General features: G+C 40.7%; 1 protein-coding gene across 4 annotated transcripts in view; it reads right to left on the reverse strand.

The window, feature by feature from the left end:
• fat1a (FAT atypical cadherin 1a) overlaps positions 1 to 13,080 on the reverse strand; it is a 173,624-nt gene that overhangs the window by 148,694 nt on the left and 11,850 nt on the right. The window lies entirely within an intron of this gene.

Genomic DNA, 13,080 nt, shown 5'->3' on the forward strand with positions numbered 1-13,080 from the left:
GGGCAACTAAACCTAGTGAAAACTTTTGAAATAAAAATGCAAATCACTTTAAAAGAAAAACACTGATCTTTGACTAGGATCATCCAACACCAAAATTCAGGTCTACAAATCTAAGAATTATCCCTCTTACTAGTTTCAACAGATATTGGCAGCAATTAAAACGATGCTGTCATTATGGAATACAGGTTTCCCCTGCTATCCGAAGGTAGAGCGTTCCTATGAACGGTTCGTAAGCCGGAATGTCGTAAAGTGAATAAGCAATTACCATTTATTAATATGGGAAAATTTTTGAGCCTTTCCAGACCCAAAAAATAACCTACAAAATCATGCCAAATAACACATAAAACCTAAAATAACAGTAACATACAGTAAAAGCAGGAATGATATGATAAATACACAGCCTATATAAAGTAGAAATGATGTATGTACAGTGTAGTTTCACTTACCGGAATCGGGAAGACACCAATAAACTGCAGTTTCGTCACAGTTAAACACTTGCTTATATGAATAACCACCGGCAATCGCCTCTGATCTGAGCCGACATTTACGTGCCGGGCGGCAGCTAATTAATCAGCTGGTTTATTTCGGCTTTTTTCTTAAAGATGTGCTGGGTGCGTTCTGACTACCACTGCACCACTATATTCTTCGCAGTCACATATCAGTCCGCGGCCCGGAGGGTGGGGACCACTGCTTAAACTATGAAGCTGCCCTCGCCTCAGAAAACGATCAAACCACCCATGGCTACCTTTACATTCCACTTTCGTAACACTTTCATCAGCATCGTCCGGTGTTTTCTGTTTCAGCTTATTAAAAAGACTGACTGATTTCTCCGTAAGTATAAGAAAACTTAGTGGAACACCACGCTTTGTACACCCATCAATCCACTCAAGCAACAGACTTTCCATTTTATCCATTATTGGATGCCGATTAAGAGAGACCACTTTGCTACGAGCAGAACCAACAGTAACATCGGCAGCTTTCAAAATTCTTTCTCTCTGTGTATAAATAGCGCGAATGGTGGACGCAGACAATTTCAACGTGCGGACAATGTCCTTACTTCATTCACCGCGATTGAAACGCTTAATTATGTCTAGTTTTACGTTAAGTGTAACACCCTTACGAGCTCTTTTAGGCTTTTCCGATACTCTAGAACTCATCTTGCTAACAGACGCACAAAATAAATCGAGATAAAGCACGTGTTTAAGCAATGGCAGCTAGAATGCAGTTCCGGGGGAGGAGCTTGGCTGTTCGGGAGCGCGCTGCCTTTTATCGTAACAGTGAAAACACCTTCTGTTAGCGAAAACAGGTAACTCATGTAGGCCTTTCGTAAAAGCGAGGTGTCCTAAAGCGAACGTTCGGAAAACAGGGGCCACCTGTAACTTCAAAATTCATGCAAGTTCTACTCCCAAAAAGAAAAAGGGATTTGAAATATTCACTTCTCAATCGCAAGATCTGTATTAAAATACAAAACACTCCGGTAATATTCAAATGTGTCAAATACTTTTGTCTCAACGAAGAAACGGTCTTCCAACCATGAGGTTGAAAATTCAAAATCTATTTGCTTTAGCAGATCTAAGTTGAGGTGTGAGGCCAAACTGTACATTGGTAATAATAATTAGTATTTTCTGCCTGCATTTACGTGATGCCACAATTCCCAAATAAAGCAATTAACTTAGAATAAATAATAAAAGACACCTTAACATTTTAAATAAAGTCAAAGTGTTTTACTGACCTAAACTATGACCTTCAACATTCTATTCCGAATGATGAAAGAGTCACTACAATTGATTTGTTACTCATAAAACAGCTGGTACATTCAAAGTAGACTGGGAGATGAAAAATAAACAGATGGCTTAGACTGTGAGAAGATCTGAGCATGCTCGTCTTACCATAAGGGACTAATTAGAAAGCAGAATGTCACCTCAAGAACAACTTTTCAGACATATGTTTATTTTTATCTGTGATTATGTCTTAATTACATAGTTAAGACATCTTCTTTTATTTATACAATGCTGATTACAGTCACAATAATGTGACTGAATTCTAACTGGTTCTTTGATATAAAAAAGTAAAGAGTAACTCCTGCTGGCTGGATTAGCTCCAAAGCATGCCCATTAACAATTCACTGAGAGAGAACCTACTTGGTGTGAAATTTATTGACTGAGGCACAGGCTTGCTTAAAAACAATGGGAAGATCCTCGCCTTCAGGAAATTTCTGACAACAGAAGGAATGCTGCCCATCCATCTGGATTCATGCCAAGGAGGGAGGATCTCCACTCTACATGCACGGCAGGTTCCAGGCAGCACTAGACAAGGGCCAAAAATCTGAATGATGCTTCTACAGGTGCGGAATTGCACCAGTGTGACAAGGACCTTCGTGGCAATTAAATAAAATTACCTAGCTGTCAGCAATGATCCTTCTGAAAACCTCAGCTACAGTACATACTTACAGGGCCGAAACCTTTGCCCATAAAGGGGCCGGGTCTTCCACAAAGCTGTAACTCGGTCTATCATATGGGAGCACCCAGAAGTGGTACTGCGTTGTGTGCACATCATCTCACAGGTTTGTCAGCACATTTACTTGAGGCAGAATTGCAAAGAACTCGCTCAGTAATACTCCAGAATAATTGATTTCTTACTGTCAGGACATTCTAGTGCCTCACAGTCAAAAAATGTCTTCTGAAATACAAGGTTTAGAAAGCTCCAACAAACTCATGGTTAAAGTGGCAATGGGTCAGAATGTATTTAGAACACAGAATGTAGTGGGGCAAACCAACGCTATCTTAACTAACTTCACACACCACCTCCTGTTGGTTATAAACAGCAGGCAAGTTCCAAAGCCACTTTTACACTGTTTCTCCAGAACGTTGAACAAACTGTACAGGCCTGCTCCGCAGTCTGTGGTATCACAGTTTCAAGTCGCTGATTATGTGACTTCCTTCAGGCTAGACAACAAACTAGTCACGATAAACCTGCTACCAGAAAGTAGCTAAAATTTTCAAATTTGACTCAGGAAATTTTAATAACACCACATCAAGTTATGTTTGTGGTAACATACAATACCAGTATTTATTATTCTAAAGAATTCAAAGTACTCAATTCCCCAGTGTCACTAAAGCCAGCAACTGTAATCCCTTTCTCAAGCAATAAACCTATGGACCTGCAGTCTATGCTCTGGCCACTAGGTGGCTCTGAATCAATTTGGATGCTGAAAAACCATGGACTGAAGGCAAGAAGCAGGTACATTTATTTATTAACAAAAGAAAATCTGCAGATGCTGGAAATCCAAGCAACACACCACAAAATGCTGGAGGAACTCAGCAGACCAGGAAGCATCTATGGAAAAGAGTTTTATGCTGCCTGGTCTGCTGAGATCCTCCAGCATTTTGTGTATATTTATTTATTTAGAGATAAGCACAGAAAAGCTCCTTCTGTCCCTCCCAGCCACACCACCCCAGCAACCCCTGATTCAACCCTAGCCTAATCACACAACAATTTACCACGGCCAATTAATCTACTAACCGGTCCGCCTTTGGACTATGGAAGAAAAGCAGAGCACCCAGTGAAAATCCATGCATTCCACAGACTCCTTTCAGAATTGAACTCTGAACTCTGGCATCCCAAGCCACAATGGTGTTGGGTTAGCTACTACAACACCTCGCTGCTCCATATTCACACACACATCTTTGCCCTCTTCATCCTTCCTCCTTCTCTGAAAACCAAAATATCCTTCACTGTGGGGGCAAAAGGTCAAAGACCGAAAACAACATCTCTCCACAAATGCTGGCTGACCTGTGGACTAAAGAGAGAGAGAAACAGCACAGTAACAGGCACTTCCACTCACTGAGTCTGCACCAAACATCAATCATCCATTACACCAATCCAACATTTGAATCTCTGCAACCCATCCCATCATTCTCAAACGCCATTCATCTATAGACACTTGGGATAATTTGGAGTGGCCAGCTAACCTACCAACCTGCTCGTCTTTACAATGCAGGAGGAAACTGCACCAGCCAGAGAAAATTCCTGCCATCACAGTCAATACAAAATCTACATGAATGAGGCCCTGAGGCCCCAGATCTCTAGCACTGTGAAGCAGGGGTTCTACTAGATATGCCACTGCGTTGCCTTAATTCTAACATTTTGTGTTAACTTTGTTTTCAACACATGAAACATAGTTAAAAATATTTATACTATGGACACATGACAATATTGCAGACATTCATTCACTGATTAGAAACTCAGATTACCTCGTCCAGAATCCCCCAGCCTTATTCAATCTGAAACCTGCATTTTGTCTGGACTCCCAATGTGCAACAACTCTGGATGAGAGATGGATCTTTTTAAAAATGTATTTAAATTGGGCATTCACCACTATTATAAGCCCACAGAACTATTCCCAAGTGGAAATTTTACTCTTAGTCCAGAGTACAGGTCTGTGCATATGCATACCCCTGCAGATCCAGGTGTGTAAAAGCAATGGGGAACCAGCACAGTACAGTGATTTTGAAGCAGATGATGGTGTCATACTGCATTCTAAGGGATTACAGCATATCCATTCTTCCTACAATTTTAAACACATCCACTACAAGCAAATTGCTGCTCAGAATTTCACAATCATTCACCAATATTTTATCGTCTAACAATGAGTTTAAACAATGTGACCTGCTAACTTCCCACATTAGTAAAAGAAACATCAATTGTATTCCTGGTATCAAGATGTTTCCAGGTGAAACTATGCAGAAAGATAATTAAAGTATTCAATATAAGAATTTCCCTAATCTTTAACATTTTAAGTAAGCAATTTTACTTTGAAAAAATATTTGCTAACAAATTCCTAAATGCATTTAAAGACTATGTTTGGGTTATAAAGACCTAATCTCTGGAAGCCTTAAAAATAATCTCATAAATTATTAAACTCAGAAGTCTGAAGTATGCACGTATGTTCATTGCTATTAATAGCAGAACTCTCTCCCTCTCTCCACTTCTAGTAAATGTTCTTTCTTATCAGTCTTATGGTTTTGATCCCATTCATTACAATACTGTGGACAGGTGGTTATCAAACTGAGCAATGTCTGTGCATTGTACAACTTAAGGACAAAACTGATTAATAGACATCTGTAAAAAACCTAACCTGTTTATTACCTGGGGATGGCTGTGCATTCAATGGTTCAATGTTACTGTATAGATTGCTGTACTCACTTTTATCTGAATATTGATATCCTACAGAAACGATTTATTCTTGATTCAGACATACCCCAAGGATGAAGGATGGGTTGTGAGATGACTGACAAAGCCATCCACTGATTCTTTTGCAAATGGAGCAGTCAGTGTCAAATGAGATGGGCAGGTGGCTAGTTTGTCCAATCCTTCTGCCATTTACACTGGCTTTATCTTTGTTCCCAGTACATGGATTAGAGATCCTCAATGCCATCTGATTACAATTTCTCCACCGTTTGCAGTCACAGATCAGGGATCCCCATTAATTTGCAAAATGTTACATTTAAAAAAGGGAAGTTTTAAGAGCACTCTTAAATGTTTGTTTTTCATTCACTTGTAACCTCTTCCTATGCTAGAACTCAAATAAAGTGCTTATAATTTTTCACCATTTCATTCAAACGCATGCACATTACAGTTCCTTGTCAATTTACAGAGATGGTCTGATTAACAGCTTCCACACCACATGATTTCTTCGAGAGGTCACGCTTTTACTGCAAACCCTTGGATCTGCCTCACAGTTCATATTTCACTGCAGTTATCATCTTAGATTACTTATTAAGCTTCCAGAAGACAACACTTGTTGAAAAGAATCACAGAGACAAAGGCTGCATTTTTCTACAAACAGTAACAGAAATGAGGCGTGCATTTTTAAATACCAGCTGGATACTTACAGACACTACAGCAGAAATAATGAAGAGACCGCAAATCTTCAGCGGTAGTTCAATTAGTTTTTAACAAGCATTTACTGTCATTTGTATGCGAAAAGAAATCACTCAGTATTTCTGATTAACCTACAAGGTGCATTTTAACATTCACTATCATGTAAACATGATTCATGTCACTTCAATGAACCATATTACCATAAACCTTGACAGTCCATTCAGTCCACTGTGTCTGAGCTGATTATTTGCAAGTTGATGAAGTGTGTGTGTGTGGCCTCCGTCGGCCGTGGTCGACCATGGGTACTGCGCATCTGGTAGTCACTGGTTTGTCGAGCAGCGTCGTCTGTGGCTATTGAAGCCGATCCTGGAATGGCAGGCTCTGCCACAGTTGCTGCATGTGTAGGGTGTCGTGGAATTGTTGTCCGCCGTCCGCTGTGCTCTCTGCTCCTCAAACTGACTCAGGGTCACTCTTTCGCCTTGCTCTAGGTGTTGCTGAAGAGTACCTCGCCATTTGTTGCTGGTCATCTGCTGTATCCTCCCAGCACTCTGTGTTGAGTTTTAAGGCAGAGGTTGCGCTTGCAGAGGTCCTTGAAGCGAAGCTGGGGTCTACCACCGTTCCTCTTGCTAGTTCTCCATAATGGATGTCCTTTGGCAGTCTACTATCCTTCTTACGACTGTCGTGGCCCAGCCAGCGCAGTTTGCGTTGTCTTAAAAGCGTGAATATTGTGGGAAGTCCAACGTGGGAGAGGACCTCAGAGTTTGGGACTTTGTTTCTCCAGGTGATGCCGAGGATGCAGCGAAAGCTGCGCAGGTGAAAACTATTGAGTTTCCTCTCCTGTTTGGAGCAGATGGTCCAAGTCTCTTAGAACATAGAACATAGAATAGTACAGCACATTACAGGCCCTTCGGCCCACAATGTTATGCCGACCCTCAAACCCTGCCTCCCATATAACCCCCCCCCACCTTAAATTCCTCCATATACCTGTCTAGTAGTCTCTTAAACTTCACGAGTGTATCTGCCTCCACCACTGACTCAGGCAGTGCATTCCACACACCAACCACTCTCTGAGTAAAAAACCACCTCTAATATCCCCCTTGAACTTCCCACCCCTTACCTTAAAGTCATGTCCTCTTGTATTGAGCAGTGGTGCCCTGGGGAAGAGGCGCTGGCTATCCACTCTATCTATTCCTCTTAATATCTTGTACACCTCTATCATGTCTCCTCTCATCCTCCTTCTCTCCAAAGAGTAAAGCCCTAGCTCCCTTAATCTCTGATCATAATCCATACTCTCTAACCCAGGCAGTATCCTGGTAAATCTCCCCTGTACCCTTTCCAATGCTTCCACATCCTTCCTATAGTGAGGCAACCAGAAATGGACACAGAACTTCAAGTGTGGCCTAACCAGAGTTTTATAGAGCTGCATCATTACATCGCGACTCTTAAACTCTATCCCTCGACTTATGAAAGCTAACACCCCGTAAGTTTTCTTAACTACCCTATCTACCTGTGAGGCAACTTTCAGTGATCTGTGGACATGTATCCCCAGATCCCTCTCCTCCACACCACCAAGTATCCTGCCATTTACTTTGTACTCTGCCTTGGAGTCTGTCCTTCCAAAGTGTACTACCTCACACTTCTCCAGGTTGAACTCAATCTGCCACTTCTCAGCCCACTTCTGCATCCTATCAATGTCTCTCTGCAGTCTTCGACTACACTATCTACAACACCACCAATCTTTATGTTGTCTGCAAACTTTCCAACCTACCCTTCTACCCCCTCGCTACCATACGGGGGCTGCTGATAAGGCATGCATTGTACACGGCAGTCCTGGTCTTTGTAGTGAGTTTCAGATTCTCCCAGACCTGCGAGGAGAGTTGAGCAAGGATCAATGTTGCTTTGCCGGTACGCCTATTGATTTCAGCATCGAGGGAGAGAGTGTTGCTAATGGTTGACCCCAAGTATGTGAACTCGTGGACCACTTCTAGATCGTAATTGTCGATGGTAATGACTGGTGTCTCCACTATGTTCTGGGCAAGGACACTTGTTTTCTTTAAGCTGTTGGCAAGCCCGAAGTCCTTGCATGCCTTAGAGAAGTGGTCCATGAGAGTTTGTAGTTGCTGTTTCGTGTGCGAGGTTATAGCAGTGTCATCAGCAAACAGCATGTCACGTATTAAGATCTTTTGCAGCTTTTTTCTTGCTATCAGGCATGCAGGGTTGAACAGCCACCCATCAGACCTGATGTGCATGTAGATGCCTTCTGTCAACGTCCCAAACGCGTGCTTCAATAGCAGAGAGAAGAAGGTGCTGAATAATGTTGAAGCCAACATGCATAACAGTAGCCCTCATGTCGACATGAAATGACTTGATGATGCTTTGGAGCTTCGGGGGACAGCCGATCTTGAGGAGAATCTGAAAGAGCCCATCCCTACTGACAAGGTCGAATACCTAGGTCAAGTCGATGAAAGGGACATAGAGGGGTTTCTGTTGTTCCCTGCACTTCTCCTGGTGTTGACGGAGTGAGAAAATCATGTCGATAGTTGACCTCCTTGCGCGAAAACCACATTGGGACTCAGGGTAGACCCATTCTGCCAGTTTGTAGGCATGCCAGAGTTACATGAGCAAGGACTTTGCCCACAATACTCAGGAGGGAGATACCCCCGTAGATGTTGCAGTTGCTCCTATCACCCTTGTTCTTGTATAAAGTGACAATTTTGGGGTCTTGCATATCCTGTGGTACGGCTCCTTCCTTCCAGCACTGACAGAGGACCTCGTGTAAAGGTTGGAGGAGTGAGCTCTTGCACTGTTTGATCAGATCAGGAGGAATCGCATCATTGCCAGGAGCTTTCCCCGGGGCCAAACTGTCAATTGCCTTGCTGATGTCCTCAATGGTTGGTTCAGAGTCGAGTTCATCCATGTCTGCTAGACAATCGATGGCATCAATGGCTGAGCTAACAACATTTTCCCTCGAGTAGAGCTCAGAGTAGTGTTCTACCCAGCTTTCATTTATCGGTGATTATTTCACCACTGGATGGCTTCAGGGGTGCTGTCTTGCTCTGCGATGGGCCAAGGGCCTTCTTGATACCATCATACATCGATCTGATGTTGCCTGTTACAGCTGCTGTCTGAACGTCCTCACTGAGCTGGAGCCAGTACTCATTTGTGCACTGCTTTGCAGTCTGTTCCATCTTGCTTCTAGCAGCTCAAAGTGCCTGGAGTGATTGGTCGGATAGTGAGCACTTGTACTCTATGAGAGCTGCACGCTTGGCTTTGATGACACGAGTCATGATGCTGGACTTTGCCTCAAATTAGTCACTGTTCTTTGTGGTCTTTCTTCCAAAGATAGAGAGTGCTGATTCACGGATGGCGTCGTGAAGGTGTGACCATTGTTCTGTTGCAGTATCTCCTTGTGATGAAAAGTTGATGAAAAGGTAATGCTATTTTTCTGTCCCATCTTCATTTACCTGTATTTGCCTCTGGTTTGCTTTGATTCAATGGACTACATTTTCCAGTCAGCGACAAAATGCTTTGAAGTGACAGACACATATAAATGTGAAGGATTTCCATTTTCCTGGTGGTCAACAGCAAGAACCTAGTATGCTGGAAGTGATGTCATCAAAATGGCTGGACAGCTAATCAAATGCAGGAACAGAAAGCAAACCAGAAAGAAAAAGGCAGAACTTTAAGGTAATATTAAATAAAAATGTGCATGGCTTTCAGCATACAGCTACATATAATAGAAAGTAACATAGCCAATATCAAGAAATAAATAACATTTCAGAACCACTGAATTTTTAAAAACATTTATTGGACTAAACTAGAAGTTTACACTATATTTGCCAGATTTTGCAAAAATCAGTATGCCATTCAAAATTCACTTTCTCCAAATGGAATAAAACGTATCATTTTTAGAGTGCTTCACGATGATAATCATTCTAAACTATCTGAGCATTTACAATACATCAAGTTATCCAGGTTATAATGAAGATTGAAAAACAAGGGAATCCAATGAGGGGAGAAATTGCACAAACATCTAGGCCTAACATCAAACTCTGCAGATTGTGGAATCACAAAGGTGCTGTATATTTCAAGGCATATATTACTAAATGCTCATGCTTTGACCAATCATTACAACTGCAAAACATGGGCTAATGATCTGTATCTGCGTTCCCTGCAAAATATTTGATATTCCAGCTTCTGCAAAGGTAAACGTCTCCGAACCCCCCATGCAAGTCTCAGCTTGATCATGTTCTTTCCCCTACAAAGCAGAACTCCATTTCCTACTGGCTATTCATCCAGCATATTTCACAATATCAACAATTAAACTGCCTCTTAACCTCCTAATCTTCAGTGAAAAATCACCCCGTGATCTCAATAAACTAGTTTTTCGAGCTTTGTACATCGTGACAAATATACAACTTCCAAAGTTACAGTAGCTTTCCTCCAATGGAATGTTCAAACTTACACTAATTATGACTAATCACATCATACATTTAAAATGACCACGTTCTTATACTCTATTTATAATATCTTTTATAACATCTAAATTATCATTCAATTATGTGTTCATAAAAAAATCTTTTAGCTGGGTCAGAAACCTGACAGTAGTCATCAGACCCAATGGTGCAGAAGGCCCAATTTCCCTATCCACCAAATTTCCTTTGTGGTTCTTCTTATGCTACACCCAATTTTATTTTGTATGAACACTCTATTAAGTGCCTTCTGAAAACCAATGCGCACTTCCTTAATTATGTTATTTTATCTCCAAAATGTGTCATCAAATGTTGATACAAGGTTTTTGTGACCATTTCATGACTATTCAGAAATCAGTTGCTCAGCAGCTCAAGCCACACACAACCCCAATAGCGACCTCCAAGACCACTTGTTGCTGGTGTTTTCTCTGGCCCCTACACAGCCTACCCACTGGTTAGCTGTTCACACGATACACAAGGTTTCTCCTTTCATCAGTAAGGCCTCCACACGTTCATAAGCAACATATTATCTGGTTAGTGCCATACCTAACCCATCCTTGTAGGCAAATGACAGATTTTCTATTGGTAAGTTCCTACAAAGATACAAACATCCACACAGCCGAAAAAGGCTCAGGTTATAGTTACTAACCTATACAAGCATATTAAAAGATTGAAATCAACTCTTTTCTCAGTAAGGCAATCAAAATTTTGAGTAATAAATGCTGTCTATGTTGGGTCTTACTTTGCCTGTATACTATCATTCACCCATCTATTCCACCCCACCCCCAAACCAGGAGTTACTGATAGACATCACAAACGTGAAGCCAGCCAGCTTTCCCTAGTCCAGATAAACTGAGATTAATTATATTGCGCTATATTTACCAAACATCAGCTAGGTCACTTTGCCTGTTTGATGTATGAAGAAAAATTCCAACATACGCAACATTCGCAGGAATATCATTGCCAACCCTCACCGACTGGAGTAGCCTGTATGGTTAAAATTGCATTCCTACACTCAGAAGGAGTGTACGAACTGAAGTCCATATCAGTACAGGATAGAAATCTGGCAACAACATCCACATTTACTGCAGCCCCAAGCAGCACTACCACCACCAACCTGATTTCCAGAAGAACAGTTTTCCCCTTGGGGGTAGAAAACTGTGCATTTATTGCTACAGTCATCCATTAAATATAATAAAGAGACCATTTCCTGAAGAAGCTAATTATGACAATCCACAGTATTAGTTAATAAAAAATTCAGCATGATAAATTAAGCAAACTCCTTAAAGCTTTCAAAATCAATAGAGTACCAACTGGTCGATAACTTTTAGTTCCATAAAACAGAAACTATACCTTGTACCAAACGAAATATTTAAATATTGGCCATTTAGCATTGTTGCAAATAAAGTTGTTACTTACATTGTTACTTCAAAAATGCTTAAAAGTCCTAACATTCTAACAATCTTTGGGATATAATCAATTTGAAATTTTATTCTTCTATCCAGCTATCAATCTTAAAGACTGAAATCCTTGAAAATGCAAAATTAAACCTATTGATGCTGTAGATCAGACATAAAGGCATAAAATGCAGATACACTTTGGATTGTCCGCATCTGGAAACTCTGAGCAGCTTTGATAAATCCTCTCTACCAAAAACATTGCCTTCTATTTTTTCCTAATTTAAATAACTGTACAGCACAGGAGAAGCTTCTTCACAAAGGCTTGTGAGGTTATAGAATGTATGACCAAATTTAGTGACACTAGCTCAACATTTTAATATGAGGTTAGTTAGACTGTATGAAGGAATATACAAATAGTTAAAACTACTCATTTGGATTGAAATTGCAATACTTGTTGCTTTGGCTAGTTTGTGATAATACTTTAATGCCAATTTAATTCCTTACAAATGGGGGCCAAGCCGTCAACATTCAACCATGCCAATTCCTATTGGACTTAAGCTTCTCACAATCTTCCAATTCCACTTTAAGTACTTTTCATACTTTAAAGAGTGGCTATGCACTGTCCACTACAATTTTATCAAATCCATTTTCAGATATTATTCATAACACTAATTGCAATTTTGTTTTTGTTCCCTAATCTAAAGAGAATTGTCAGTACTTTTCTAATTCGCAAATCCAACAGCAAGTTTGATGGGAACTGACAGATGGACCGATATACTGGAATCCAAACCAGGGTTCCAGTTCCGCACATCCTTTATTCCACTGCCATATTCAAACCACCATATAATTTCTTAACCATCTTGCACAGGTCTGGACTTTACTTCAATGCAGTGATGTGTGCAGTTAAATAGATTAAAGAAATATTTGCGAAGAAAAATACAGACACCAATGCCTTTTTAATTTAACAATCCTAAAATTTAAAGGAGGAATGAGATTTCTATCATGTCTATCACAACCTAGTGATATCCCAAGGCATTGTGTAACCACTGAACTAATTTTTATTGCTGTTACTGATGACCTGTCGAAAGCATTCAGGTGATTAGCATATTCTCAGAAAAAGGAATATGCTAATAACAAGGTAATTAGTTTGACAAATGTTGGTTGATAAATATTGGCCAGAACACCAGGGATACCTCTGTTGCATAGTTTGGAAATAGTACCAGAGGATTTTGTAAATAAAAGATTTCACAATTGGTATAATCACTAGAGCAGACAAAAGATGACACCCCTGGCAGTCCAAACTAAAAGCAATGAAATCACAGCGA

The sequence above is a fragment of the Mobula birostris genome, chromosome 3 (genome assembly GCF_030028105.1).
Source record: "Mobula birostris isolate sMobBir1 chromosome 3, sMobBir1.hap1, whole genome shotgun sequence".
NCBI lineage: Eukaryota > Metazoa > Chordata > Chondrichthyes > Myliobatiformes > Myliobatidae > Mobula > Mobula birostris.